At 36.6% G+C, this 14142-nt stretch overlaps 1 protein-coding gene across 2 annotated transcripts in view; it reads right to left on the bottom strand.

The window, feature by feature from the left end:
* The window catches only part of TMCC1 (transmembrane and coiled-coil domain family 1), a 221740-nt gene that overhangs the window by 175964 nt on the left and 31634 nt on the right, over positions 1-14142 (bottom strand). The gene's annotated exons all lie outside the window — the stretch shown is intronic.

Raw genomic sequence — 14142 nt, 5'->3', positions numbered from 1 at the left:
ATGCAGGGGACATGGGTTCAGTCCCTGGTCCAGGAAGATCCCACATGCTGTGGAGCAACTAATCCCGTGCACCACAACTACTAAGCCTGCACGCTAAAGACTGTGAGCCACAACTACTGAGCTCAAGAGCTGCAACTACTGAAGCCTCTGCTCTGCAACAAGAGAAGCTACTGCACTAACAAGCACACACACTGCAACGAAAAGTAGCCCCTGCTTGCCACAACTAGAGAAAGCCCAAATACAGCAACGAAGGCTCAATGCAGCCAAAAATACATAAATACATTTTATTTTTTAAAAAAATGAAACAGAGAACAGAAAAACGAGAAAAATCAATGAAACTAAAAGTTGATTCCTTGAAAAGACCAATCAAGTTGACAAACCTTGAGCTAAGAATGACTAAGAAAAAAAGAGGACTCAAACTACTAAAATCAGAAGTGAAAGTGAAGACATTACTGTCAATTCTACAAGAATAAAAAGGATCATCAGAGACTATTATGAATGCCAACAAACTGGATAACCAAGGTGAAAGGAACAAATTCCTAGAAACACAAAATCTACCAAGAGCAAATCAAGAAGAAACAGAAAATTAAAATAGGCCTATAAGGAGTAAGGAGATTAAATCAGTAATCAAAAATCTCTTGACAAATAAAAGTCCTGGCTTGGTTTGCTTCACTGATCAATTCTACCAAACATTTAAGGAAGAACTAATACCAATCTTTCTCAAACTTTTCCAAAAAATTGAAGAGGAGGGAACACTTCCTAATCACCCTATGAGGCTAGCATTACTGATACCAAAACCAGACAAAAGCACTATAAGAAGAGAAAACCACAGACTAATAACCCGTATGGTAGGTAATACTGAGACATTTTTTGCCTTTTTCACTTTCACCCTCTCATGAGGATAACATGACCTGATGTTGTCATTGCTCTTGGGACTAATGGGATATAAGAATCTGTCTTTTATGAAGTCAGACATTAAAGAGATTTGCAAAAATGTAAAATAACCCTCTTATTGTTTTAGAAAATGAGGTTGTGTTATTCATATTAACATGTATGGGTTTATTATTTTTTAATGAATTAAATATTCTTTAAAATCTGTTTTAATTACTAATGCAGCAACTATGAGTAAACATAACTCAAATAAACAAAAGCTTTTGGGGGGGTCCTCACTAATCTAATTATAAAGGCCTAATACCAGGTTAAGAACCACTAGTCTAACTCATGAGGAGGGACTTCCCTGGTGGTCCAGCGGTTAAGAATCCACCTTCCAATGCACGGGATGCAGGTTCAATCCCTGCTTGGGGAACTAAGATTCCACATGCTGCAGGGCAACTAAGCCTGAGCACCACAACTACTGAGCCCATTCACCACAACCAGAGAAGCCCCCACACCAAAACAAAAGATCCTATGTGCTACAACTAAGACCCAATGCAGCCAAAAATTAATTCATTAATTAGTAACTGAGAAACCATCCAAGATTGAAGGAGACTATAGGGACTCTTCCCTGGATCTTGGACCAGGAAAAAAAAAGATAATTGGCAAAATTTGAACAGGATTTATAGGTTAAATAACAGTACTGTATTGATGTTCACTTCCCAATTTTAATAATTGTACTGTGATCAATAAAATGTGAACCTTGCAGACTCTGGGTGAAGAATTCGGGGGATTCTGTGTACTAGTTTTGCAACTCTCTGTAGATATGAAATTATTTCAAAATGAAAGTTAAAATTCTTTTAATTAAATTAATTTAAAAGACTAAGTATCAGACAGGATGTGGAGCAACTGGTAGTGCTAATACTAAATGGTATAACCTTTTTGGAAAAGGTATGGCAGTATGGTAGGCAGAACAGCCCCCACAAAGATGTTGCTATCCTGTGAATATGTTGCCTCACATGACAAAAGAGACTATGTAGACGGGATTAAGCCAAAGATTGTGAGACTGCGAGGTTATCCTGCATTATCCAGGTGGGCCCAATGTAATCACATAGGTCCTTGTAAGTGAAAGAGGGAGGAGAGTCAGAGGTGATGGGACACAGAAGCAGAGGTCACTGTAATGCAATTATGCTTTCAAGATGGAAGCGAGTCATGAACCAAGAAGTATGAGCAGCCTCTAGAAGCTAGAAAGAGGCAAGGAAATAGGATCCTCCCCTACAATCTCCAGAAAAAACACAGCCTTGCCAACACCTTGATTTTAGCCTAGTGAGACCCATTTCAGACTTCTGGCCCCCAGAAATGTAAAACAATAAACAGGTGTTGTTTTAAGCCACTAAGTTCATGGTCATTTGTTACAGTATAGGAAGCTAACAGCATTTTCTTAAAAAAATTTAACAAATACCCTCCATATGACCCATACATATGACCCATTCCAGGTTTTTACCCAGGAGAAACGAAAACATACATCCACACAAAGACTTGCACACAGATGTTTACAGCAGCTTTATTTACAACAGCCCCCAAACAATGGATAAATAATCCATACAATAGAATACTACTCAGCAATAAAAAAAAAAAGATCAATACACGCAATAACATGGAAGAACTTCAAAAGCATTATGTTGAGTAAAAGAAGTCAAGAAAAAATACAAGCTTTATGATTTCATTTATATAAAAAATTACATATAATACACTTACATACATATGTATGCATATAAAATTAACCTACAGTGGTTGCCTGTGGATGGAACTGGAAGGAAGATGGATTACAAGGGACAGGAGGAAACTCAGCAGGATGATGAAAATATTTATCTTGATTATGGTGATGGTTTCAAAAGTGTATACTTATGCCAAAACTCAACTAAAAACTTTATATATGTGCAACTTATTGCATCTTAATTATACTCCATTAAAATTTTAAAAATTTTGATAAAGTGATAAAGAAACAAACATTAGTTTTGAACACCTATGTATTCAACACTGAGCCAAGAACTCTGCAACAGTCAGGGGAAAAAATACACAGAATATGAAACAGTAGGTAAGAATTTAAGCCTTAGCAAAGCAATCTGGAGAAGGAAAGACACAGTTGGTGGAATTAGGCTTCCTGACCTGAAACTATACTAAAAGGCCAGAGATCAACACAGTATGGTACTGGCACAAAAACAGAAAGGAAGATCAATGGTACAAAATAGAGAACCCAGAGGTAAACCCAAGCACATATGGGCACCTTATCTTTGACAAAGGAGGCAAGAATATACAATGGAAAAAAGACAGCCTCTTCAATAAGTGGTACTGGGAAAACTGGACAGCTACATGTAAAAGAATGAAACTAGAACACTTCCTAACACCATACACAAAAATAAACTCAAAATGGATTAAAGACCTAAATGTAAGGCCAGACGCTATAAAACTCCTAGAGGAAAACATAGGCAGAGCACTCTATGACATAAACCAAAGCAAGATCCTTTTTGACCCACCTCCTAGAATAACGGAAATAATAAAAGCTTTTGCACAGCAAAGGAAACCATAAACAAGACAAGAAGACAACCCTCAGAATGGGAGAAAACACTTGCCAACGAAGCAAAGGACAAGGATTAATCTCCAAAACATACAAGCAGCTCGTGCAGCTTAATACCAAAAAAGCAAATAACCCAATCCACAAATGGGCGGAAATAGACATTTCTCCAAAGAAGACATACAGATGGCCAACAAACACATGAAAAGATGCTCAACATCACTAATCATTAGAGACATGCAAGTCAAAGCCACAATAAGGTATCACCTCACACCAGTCAGAATGGCTATCATCAAAAAATCTAGAAACAATAAATGTTGGAGAGGGTGTGAAGAAAAGGCAACTCTCCTGTACTGCTGGTGGGAACGTAAGTTGGTACAGCCACTATGGAAAACAGTTTGGACGTTCCTTAAAAAACTAAAAATAGAACTACCATATGATCCAGTAATCCCACTATTGGGCATATACCCAGAGAAAACCACAATCCAAAAAGAAACATGTACTGTAATGTTCACTGCAGCACTATTTACAATAGCCAGGACATGGAAGCAACCTAAATGCCCACCTACAGATGAATGGATAAAGAAGATGTGGCACATATATACAATGGAATATTACTCAGCCATAAAAAGGAATGAAATGCAGCTATATGTAATGAGGTGGACAGACCTGGAGACTGTCATACAGAGCAAAGTAAGACAGAAAGAGGAAAAAAAATACTGTATGCTAACTCATATATACGGAATCTAAAAAAATGGTACTGATGAACCCAGTGACAGGGCAAGAATAAGCAGGCAGATGCAGAGAATAGACTGGAGGACACGGGGTTGGGGGGGGGCGGGGCGAAGGGGAAGCTGGGACGAAGTGAGAGAGTAGCATAGACATATATACACTACCAACTGTAAAATAGATAGCTAGTGGGAAGTTGCTGTATAACAAAGGGAGATCAACTCAATGATGGGTGATGCCATAGAGGGCCAGGACAGGGAGGGTGGGGGGGGAGTCGCGGGAGGGAAGGGATATGGGGATATGTGTATAAATACAGCTGATTCACTTCAGTGTACCTCAAAAGCTGGTACATGAGTATAAAGCAATTATATTCCAATAAAGAGCTGGAAAAAAAAAAAAAACAGAATCTAGGCCTTAGAACCAAGCAGTCTTAAATTTGATTGTCAATTTCAAAAAAATTATTAGCAAAGGGAGTCTTGGCTTTCCAAGCCTCAGTCTCACATATATAATAACATCTAACGCATATGGCTGTTGTAAGAATTAAAAGAAATAATATATGAAAATCATGTCTGCCATTTAGGAAATACCCAATTAACGGTAGCTATAAGAATAGTACCTTTTGTAAGTAGCTATAAGAACAGTACCTTTTGTAAGTGAATCAGTTGTATTTATACACATATCCCCATATTCCCTCCCTCCCGCAATTTATATTTTATTCCAATAAAGAGCTTAAAAAAAAAAACCAAAAACTAAAAATAGAACTACAAAAAAAAAAAAAAAAAAAAGAATAGTACCTTTTTTTTACCCCAGAATCTGGTGAGCTGCATGCTTCTTTACAGGTGAGTAATGTAATATGTTAATCAAGAATTACAAATCTAATTCTTGATTTACATATTAATTCTGACGTTTATTTAAATAAAAGAATTATAAGAAGCAGTGTGCACAAACAATAAGAGAACTCAGAGCAAGGGAAAAGAAAAAAAGTATTGCATTACAGTGGAATAAGTTAACTGATGGCCCTAACAAAAGCCCTAAGTTATCAAGAACAGATTCATTAGGGACTTCCCTAGCAGTCCAGTGGTTAAGACTCTGTGACTCCAAAGAGAGGGAATACGGGGATATGTGTATAAAAACAGATGATTGAACTTGGCGTACCCCCCAAAAAAAAAAGAAAAAAAAAAAAGACTCTGTGACTCCAATGCAAGGGGCGTGGGTTTGATCCCTGACTGGGGACCTAAGATCCACATGTCACAGGGCACAGCCAAAAAAATTTTTTTTTTAATGAACAGATTCATTATAAATAGAAAACTGTTTTTAAGACGGTGAAAATTTTCTTCTTACAAGGCCAAAAAGGAACATACATTTCAGAAAAATTACTATTCTACAATGATTAATTTCTTTGAAAGTTATATTTCAACAAAAGGTAAACTTTACCAAACTGGAATCATTTATAACTCTTCATCCCCTTTCAATATTAATCAAATTAAATATTACCATATATGACAAACGGATTTTCTGTAGCTCTAAATAATTTACTTTGTATGATTCTCGACAATCCTAAAGATATAAATTCCTTGCGGACTTCCGTGGAAGTCCAGTGGTTAAGACTTTGCCTTCCAATGTAGGGGGTGTGGGTTCAGTCCCTGGTTGGGGAGCTAAGATCCCACATGCCTCATGGCCGAAAAACCAAAACATAAAACAGAAGCAATGTTGTAACAAATTCAATAAAGACTTTCAAAATGGTCCACATTAAAAAAAAAAAAAATCTCAAAATAAAAGGTATAAATTCCTTCAAAGCTAAAACAAAATGGTCTACCAAAATCAGACTTTCACACAAAAATTTTCAATATTTCTCAAATGAAGTAAAAATTTAAAATGTGCAGTACATTCTGCTGTTATGGCTCACTTGCTTATTAATTGTGGGTCCTTGAGCAAATTACTTAATTTGATCTCTAAAGTGTGGATAAAAACATTTCCCATCTCATGGGGTTATTGTAAAGAATAAATGAGACAACGCATGCATAGAAAGCACTTTATATACTGCCTGCCAAGAAGTAGGCAAACACCCAATAAATGTTAGCTGCTATTATTTTTTCTTAACTACTATTAAATATGTACCTCCAACCTAGCCTTACACCTAAAGCAACTAGATAAAGAAGAACAAACAAAACCCAAAGTTAGTAGAAGGAAAGAAATAATAAAGATCAGAGCAGAAATAAATGAAATAGAGACAAAGAAAACAATAGCAAAGATCAATGAAACTAAAAGCTGTTTTTTTGAGAAGATAAACAAAACTGGTAAACCTTTAGCCAGACTCATCAAGAAAAAAGGGGAGAGGACTCAATAAAATTAGAAAGAAAAAGGAGAAGTTACAATGGACACCACAGAAATACAAAGGATCTTAAGTGACTACTACAAACAACTATATGCCAATAAAATGGACAACCTAGAAGAAATGGACAAATTCTTAGAAAGGTACAACCTCCCAAGACTGAACCAGGAATAAGTAGAAAATATGAACAGACCAATCACAAGCACTGAAACTGAAAATGTGATTAAAAATCTTCCAATAAACAAAAGTCCAGGACCAGATGGCTTCACAGGCATATTCTATCAAACATTTAGAGAATAGTTAACACCTACCCTTCTGAAACTCTTTCAAAAAACTGCAGAAGAAGGAACACTCCCCCAACTCGTTCTATGAAGCCACCATCACCTGATACCAAAATCAGATAAAGATATCACAAAAAAAGGAAATTACAAACCAGTATCATTGATGAACGTAGACACAAAAATCCTCAACAAGATACTAGCAAACCGAATCCAACAACACATTAAAAGAATCATACACCATGATCAAGTGGGATTTATCCCGGGATGCAAGGATTTTTCAATGTCTTCAAATCAATCAGTGTGATACACCACCTCAACAAATTGAAGAATAAAAACCATACAATCATCTCAATAGATGCGGAAAAAGTTTTTGACAAAATTCAACATCCATTTATGATAAAAACTTTCCAGAAAGTGGGCATAGAGGAAACCTACCTCAACATAATAAAGGCCATATATGACAAACCCACAGCAAAGATCATTTTCAACAGTGAAAAACTGAAGGCATTTCCTCTAAGATCAGGAACAAGACAAGAATGTCTACTCTCGTCACTTTTACTCAGCATAGTTTTGGAAGTCCTAGCCATGGCAATCAGAGAAGAAAAAGAAAATAATAATAACAAAAGGAATCCAAATTGGAAAAGAAGAAGTAAAACTGTCACTATTTGCAGATGACATGGTACTATACATAAAAGATCCTAAAGATACTACCAGAAAACTACTAGAGCTCATCAGTGAATTTCATAAAGTTGCAGGATACAAAATTAACACACAGAAATCTCTTGTATTCCTATACATTAACAACAAAAGATCAGAAAGAGAAATCAAGGAAACAGTCTCATTTGCCATGACATCAAAAAGAATAAAATACCTAGGAATAAACCTACCTAAGGAGACAAAAGACCTGTACTCTGAAAACTATAAGATGCTGATGAAAGAAATCAGAGATGACACAAACAGATGGACAGATATACCATGTTCTTGGATGGGAAGAATCAATATTGTCAAAATGACTATACTACCTAAAGCAATCTAGAGATTCAATGCAATCTCTATCAAATTACTAAAGGCATTTTTCACAGAATTAGAACAAAAAATTTTTACAATTTGTAAGAAAACACAAAGGACCACGAATAGTCAAAGCAATCCTGAGAAAGAAAAATGGAGCTGAAGGAATCAGGCACCATGTCTTCATACTATATTACAAAGCTACAGTAATGAAAACAGTATGGTACTGGCACAAAAACAGAAAAATAGACCCATGGAACATGATAGAAAGTCCAGAGACAAACACATGCACCTATGGTCACCCTTTCTTTTTTTTTTTTTTTTTTTACTTTTTTTTATTTTTGTGACATAAACTTTATTTTTTTTTATTTTTTTTTTTTCTTTTTGGCACACGGGCTTAGTTGCTCCGAGGCATGTGGGATCTTCCTGGAGCAGGGATCGAACCCGTGTCCCCCGCATTGGCAGGCAGATTCTCAACCACTGCGCCACCTAGGCAGCCCTGGTCACCCATTCTAAGACAAATGAGGCAAGAATATACAATGGAGAAAAGACAGTCTCTTCAATAAATGGTGTTGGGAAAACTGGACAGCTATATGTAAACAAATGAAATTAGAACACTCTCTAACACTATATACAAGAATAATCTCAAAATGGATTAAAGCCCTAAATGTAAGACTGGGTACTATAAAACTCTTAGAGGAAAATACAGGCACTCTTTGACATAAATCACAGCAAGATCTTCTTCAATCCACCTCCTACAGTAATGAAAATAAAAAGGTGGTGCAGTGGTTAAGAATCCTCCTGCCACTGCAGGGGACACGGGTTCGATCCCTGCTCCAGGAAGATCCCACATGTTGAGGAGCAACTATGTGCGCCACAACTATGGAGCCTGCGCTTTAGAGCCCGTGAGCCACAACTATTGAGCTGTGCTGCAGCTACTGAAGCCCATGCGCCTAGAACCCATGCTCCACAACAAGAGAAGCCACAGCAATGAGGAGCCCGTGCACCACAACGAAGAGTAGCCCCACTCACCACAACTAAAAGAAAGCCTGTGCACAGCAAAAAAGACCCAACACAGCCAATAAAATAAATAAATAAATATATTTAAAAAGAAAAGAAAAACAAAAGTAAACAAATTAGGACCTAATTAATCTTAAAAGCTTTTTTGCACAGCAAAGGAAACCATAACAAAAACGAAAAGACAACCCTCAGAATGGGAGAAAATATTTGCAAACGAAGCAACCAACAAAGGATTAATCCCCAAAATACACAAACAGCTCATGCAGCTCCATAACAAAAAAACAAACAACCCAATCAAAAAACAGGCAGAAGAACTAAATAGACATTTCTCTAAAGAAGGCATTCAGATGGCTAAAAAGCACATGAAAAGATGCTCAACATCACTCATTATTAGGGAAACGCAAATCAAAACTACAATGAGGTATCATCTCACACCGGTCAGAATGGCCATCATCAAAATGTCTACAAAGAATAAATGCTGGAGAGGGTGTGGAGATTACGGAACTCTCCTGCCTTATTGGTGGGAATGTAAATTGGTACAGCCACTATGGAGAACAATATGGTGATTCCTTAAAAAAACTAAAAAAGACCTACCATATGATCCAGCAATCCCATTCCTGGGCATATATCCAAAGAAAACCATAATTTGAAAAGATACATGCACCCCAATGTTCACTGCAGCACTATTTATGATAGCCAGGACATGGAAGCAACCTAAATGTCCATCAACAGATGAATGGATAAAGAAGATGTGGTACATATATACCACAAAATATTACTCTGCTAAAAAAAAAAGGAACGAAATAACGCCATTTGCAGCAACATGGATGGACCTAGAGATTGTCATACTGAGTGAAGCCAGACAAAGAAAGACAAATACCATACGATATCACTTATATGTGGAATCTAAAAAAAAAGACTACAAATGAACTTATCTACAAAACAGAAATAGAATTACAGGTGTAGAAAATAAACATATGGTTACCAGAGGGTAAGGGGGGAGGGATAAATTGGGAGATTGGAATTGACATACACACACTACTATATATAAAATAGATAACTAATAAGGACCTACTGTATAGCACAGGGAACTGTACTCAATACTCTGTAATAACCTATATGGGAAAACAATCTGGAAAAGAATATATATATATATTATACATATAACTGAACCACTTTGCTGTACACTTGAAACTAACATATTATAAGTCAACTATTAAAAAATTCAATAAAAGTTATTTTTAAGTAGGATTTAAGAAAGATTACATTTAATGCAAAACCGTAAATTCTTTCCTAATTAACACTTAGATTAGGTATTATTTTTAAACTGTTAGTACTTTACTGAAATGTCTGCATTTCTTTTGTAAAGATAAATGCATAATCTGTAACAAAGTCTAAATCCTGATAGAAAAAATTGTGGAAGTATACCACTATCTCATCAATTCATGTTGTTCTACTTAACACTGTTCAAACATAGAATGTCCTGTTCTTTTGTCTATCCTTTTCCCACAATTCAACTAAACAAATGTTTGAATGCCTTAAAAATGCAAGATGTAACATCCTAGCTGGATCAACAGAAATTAGAAAAAAGAATCCTACATGTTTTTTCCACTATGCTTTCCTGAAACCAGAAAAGAAGGCTTATTTTATATGCAACTCACTCATGTCTAATAGTACCTACTTAGGCCAGAGCTAAGATATATTTAATTTCAAATGCTGTCTTCCTATCACACAAAGTCCTTTCCATGAACTAACCTGCATCCAAAAAACTGGCAGTTGCTGCTGAGATGAGACAAAGGTTTAATCACTGGACAGCACTCACAGAAAATTAAACCAGTGAACCCAAGACCTGTTCAACAGTGGGGTTTCTTGGGTGTTTTTCTTTTTCATCCCCAAGCAATCTATACAACAATTTTCCAAACTGTACTCATAATGCATTCATTCCCAGGATCAGTACTCAGAAGCACATAAATAAACCATGGCACAGCCAGAGCCGACCAAACCTGTTTTGACAGATCCAGGCCAACCAACTGCAATGCTTCTGAATACGCACCCCCACAGGTCTATGCAACACCAAGCCTTTGGCTCCAGCTTACGTTCCTTTCCTTCCTGTAGGCCTAGTTCTGGCTTTTGAGGAAAGAAAAATAAAGCTGTCGGCTGAGTGGATCAAACTTACAGCAGGGTCAACAGAAAAAGACTGTCATATAAATCCCTTCGAACAAGCATCTGCTCAATAGAAATGAAGGCAACTTAGTTATAAAAGACAATACAATGAAAATTCAATATATTTTAGTTTTCTTAATGATCAAAACAATAAGAAAGTACTCAAACATGCTACTTTCATCAAATTATAAACCAGCTAGCATAAGCAGAGAACAATACAACTCAAAGCCAAATAATGCCATGCAGAGAGCTATTTTTAATTTTCTATGTTAATTCCATTAGGTAAGATGCTTCTGAGCAATGAGGTCATTGTCATCTTAACATTTTATAAAATTCTAGAATAAAAATAGATGGCTTATGGAAGGGAAAGGGGTTACTGGGCAAGGAGAGTATACTATTATTAACTAAGTGCAAATATCAATTAATAATGCAGCCTTAATTATTTGCCAACACGAGAAACATGAGCAGGAGAACAGCATTTCTGGAAAGCATTCAAATTACTACTCTAATCATTCATTCAGAAAGTATTACCCAATGCCTACTCTTTGGTTAAACGTGCAGTACACATCAACATATATAAAAACCTACTGGATGGGGAAAGTACTGATAAGCATACCAGTATGGAAAAGCAACTCTCACATATGTATTTACTTGTATCTTAAGAACAAAATACTATCGAACTAAACACAATAGAGGGTATATCTAAATCTAACCAATGAGTTCTATCTCTCACTAAGATATCTCCTTCTGGCTATCACCAGAGGGTACTCCATGTTTTATATCTAACTTGTTATCTTCCTGAAAAACAAAACCAAAAAACCACTTGTTTTCTTTCAGTATTCCTTTTTTCACTAAGAGGCACTAATTTGCTACCATCACCAAATGCTACCTAAATATTTTTTCCTTCCAGTTTTATTGATCTATAATTGACATATAACACTGTTTAAGTTCAAGGTGTACAGCATAATAATCTGACTCACATACATCATGAAGGGATTACCACAATACGTTTAGTGGACATTCATCATCTCATATAGATTAAAAAAAAAAGAGAGAAATAAGTTTTTCCTTGTGGTAAGAACTCTTAGGATTTACTCTTAACAGCTTTCATATATAACATAGTAGTGGTAATTAATCACATTTCACATTACATCCCTAGTACCCTTTTTAACTTATAACTAGAAGTTTGTACCTTTTGACCACCTTCATCCAATCCCCCCTCCTCCTACCTCTCATAACCGCAAATCTGATCTCATTTTTCTATAAGTTTGTTTGTTTGTTGAAGTATAGTTGACCTACAACACTATGTAAGTTGCTGGTGTACAACATAACAATTCAATGTTTCTATACATTGCAAAATGATCACCAAGCCTTCTAAATATTCTTGAATTAACTCCTTTCTATACTATCTACCAACAGCACTCTTGTCTAAGTAAGTCACCATTATCTCTCACCTGAACTAGACTAAAATTCCTAACCAGTAATCCTGCCTCCACTCTGGTATACCTCAATCCATTCTCTGCCTTCTGATAAAAAATGTTCACATCAAAAAGCAAGACTGAGGACTTCCCTGGTGGCACAGTGGTTAAGAATCCACCTGCCAATTCAGGGGACACAAGTTCTATCCCTGGTCTGGGAGGATCCCACAAGCAGTGGAGCAACTAAGCCAGAGCACCACAACTACTGAGCCTGTGCTCTAGAGCCCACGAGCCACAACTATTGAGCCCGCGTGCCACAACTATTGAGCCGGCGTGCCACAACTACTGAAGCCCAAGTGCCTAGAGAGAAGAGAGAAGTCTTCGCAACAAGAGAAGCTTCTGCAACAAGAGAAGCCACCACAATGAGAAGCCCGCATACTACAACAAAGAGTAGCCCCCACTTGCCACAACTAGAGGAAGCCCACGCACAGCAATGAAGACCCAAGACAGCTGAAAATAAATTAATTTAAAAAAAGAAAGCAAGTCTGGGGAGTTCCCTGGTGGCCTAGTCATTAGGATACCAGGCTTCACCATCATGGCTTGGGGTCAATCCCTGGTTGGGGAACTGAGATCCCACAAGCTGCATGACATAGCAAAAAAAAAAAAAAGTCTAACCTTGTCCTTTCTCGATTAAAACCCTTTAATGGTTCCTTGTTCCTCTTAAAATAAAGGCAAAAACTTAACATAAGCTTTAATAAAAACCTGCAAGAGCAAGCCTCTCTCTCCACCTCAAACCATGTTCATTCTCCCTCTAGTTCTCACTTCTCAGGCCACACTAGCCTCATTTCACCATTTTCCCTTCTACCAAAGGGCTTTGCACCTGCTGTTCCTTCCGCCTGGACAACCATCCTTCCTCTTTGCCAAGTTAACACCTACTCTTCCTTCAAATCATAGCACAAGTATCATTTCTTGAGGATACATTTTCTAACCTGGTAAATTTCACTAATATCACTTATACCACTGCTGCAGTTACAATTTAACATTTAATTTAATATTAATATTTATCTTCTGCACCAGACCACAGGTTCCACGGGGATGGTATCACATCAGGTTTTGCTCCACATTATGTCCCCAGTGTCTGGGTAGTTCAATAAAAACATGTTGCATGAATGAACAAATGCATAAACCATGCTCAAGAACCATCAAACACGGTCCAGATTGCCTAGGTCAAAGTTCTGTTGCCAGGAATCACCAAACGTTCAAGATCCCATCATCATGGTCTTTACTACATCTAATTTTCTTTAACATGGTCCCTTCAGGAGAGATAATGAAGTTTATTCATCACAGGCCTTCCTCTACTGGCTTCCTATTTACATGAGGAAACCATTGAAAAATCAAACTCTATTGAATATTCTAAAATAAAGCAATCTAAATCTATTTGATTACAATTTTCAAAACAAAATTTTTTTTTTTAAACATCTTATTGTCAAGTCCCAAAGCAAAGATAAATCCCTGGTTTGTCTCGGAATCTGAACCTCTTACTTATCTCAAGATAAATTACTAAAAATAGAAGTCTGCCAAAAAATAACATTTAAAGAAGTTTACCCACACATGTATGGTCAATTAATCTACGACAAAGAAGGCAAGAACATACAATGAAGAAAAGACAGTTTCTTAAATAACGGTGCTGGGAAAACTGGCCATATGTAAACACTCTCTAACACCATACACAAAAATAAACTC

This window comes from Hippopotamus amphibius, chromosome 13 (genome assembly GCF_030028045.1).
Source record: "Hippopotamus amphibius kiboko isolate mHipAmp2 chromosome 13, mHipAmp2.hap2, whole genome shotgun sequence".
NCBI lineage: Eukaryota > Metazoa > Chordata > Mammalia > Artiodactyla > Hippopotamidae > Hippopotamus > Hippopotamus amphibius.
This window is presented reverse-complemented; position numbering and strand designations above follow the sequence as displayed.